Source organism: Limulus polyphemus, unplaced genomic scaffold, assembly GCF_000517525.1.
Source record: "Limulus polyphemus unplaced genomic scaffold, Limulus_polyphemus-2.1.2 Scaffold3208, whole genome shotgun sequence".
Lineage (NCBI taxonomy): Eukaryota > Metazoa > Arthropoda > Merostomata > Xiphosura > Limulidae > Limulus > Limulus polyphemus.
The window spans coordinates 124,371-126,062 of NW_013668818.1; positions in this window are offsets into that span (position 1 = coordinate 124,371).

Consider the following 1,692-nt stretch of genomic DNA (forward strand, 5'->3'; position numbering starts at 1 on the left):
AGCAAAACGAAGGAATTGCTATTTCCACTTCCCAACACCTTCGCCTCTTTTACCCATGAGCAAAACGAAGGAATTGCTATTTCCACTTCCCAACACCTTCGCCTGTTTTATCCATGATCAAAACGAAGAAATTGCTATTTCCACTTCCCAACACCTCCAGGTTTCCAATATTTTTTATGCATATGACATTTTTACGGCTTTTAAAAGTTCAAGTTGTATTGATAGTTTTCTTTCCAAATGAATGTAATCTATCCTAACATTAAGTTCACAGTTGAAAACGAATGCCGGTGGTAATATTTTAGTACAAAAAAAAGAAAATTGAATTTCACACCATTTTTTGTAAGAATACACATTGGAATTCCTTCCACGATCCTAAAAAAATAAATAAAAAAAATAGCCCCCCAGTGGCACAGCGGTATGCCTGCGGACTTACAACGCTAGAATCCGAGTTTCGATACTCGTGGTGGGCAGAGCACAGATAGCCCATTGTGTAGCTTTGTGCTTAATTACAAACAAACAAACAAATAAAAAATAGGGTTGAAAAATTTTTCTCATGCAGGTAAGACTAATTGTTCTTCTCGATACGTTAAAATCTCAACTTTTATCACAAAATAACATCACGAAGTTCTAAATAAACCTTTTTCGTCTTTAGAAACTCATTTAGAAGTTGAAGAGACAAGCATTAGAAATTTAGAAAACCTGCCTCCTCCTCCATTTCTATGTTGTCGTACGTCCCTACTCTTTCACGTGTTATCCAGAAAATGTGATATAGATTTCAATAAAAAAATGTCTTTCTTATCAGTGAAAAAAATAGGTCAGCTTGTGTCAAAAAAAATCTGATAAAGATAACTAAGGATACCAGGTTTCCAGAGTGAAAAACTGGGACATTTTTTTTTTCCATACGGAGTGAAACTGTAATAGCTCTAACACAGTCTAAATTGTTTTAAATTACAATTTACATCTTTTACTATTTACTAAACAACGTGACATTTATTACATCACATTTTAACACCAGAGGCAAACAAAGTTTGTTTGAAACCTGTCGAGCTAAAAGTAATGATAAATGAAATAGAAACGGACTTAAGTTTTCTTGAAGGTTGCTAATTCGTTTTTGTTTTTTGCGGCTGAGCAGGTCTTCAAATCTCATTTCCTGCAGCTGCCCAATGACAGATTAGGTTAAGAAAACGCAGTAGAGAGGGAGAATACACCGGACCGTGTGATTTGTTTTTGTCAATTGATTCTCCCAGTAAAATTTAAAGGAACCACGTATAATGACAAATTCGATGACGAGGAACCCACTTTGAGACTAATAATGGCTGGAAACGGCTTGAGGTGATGACAAAACCTTGTCGAAACGTTGTACATTTTCTGTTATGTTAAACTTATATTAAAGTTTTTCTTCATTACCCATTCAAGCCGTCTCCAGCCGTCATTAGTATAATGACAAGCCATTCATATCAAACTCACATTGAGGCACAGAGAAGCTGGAAATTTTAATACTTTTACTGTTTATGATCGGAACATAAAAGCTGAGACGATCCCAGTTTTACTGGAACATGGGTAACCCATCAGGATCAGTCTATCAAATTAAATATAGACTGTGATAGTTTGTACATAGGAAAAGCTAACCGACAGCTTTCAACAAGACTGAAACATGGGCGTCCGCAGAAATTTTTCCAAGGGTGGCAAAAG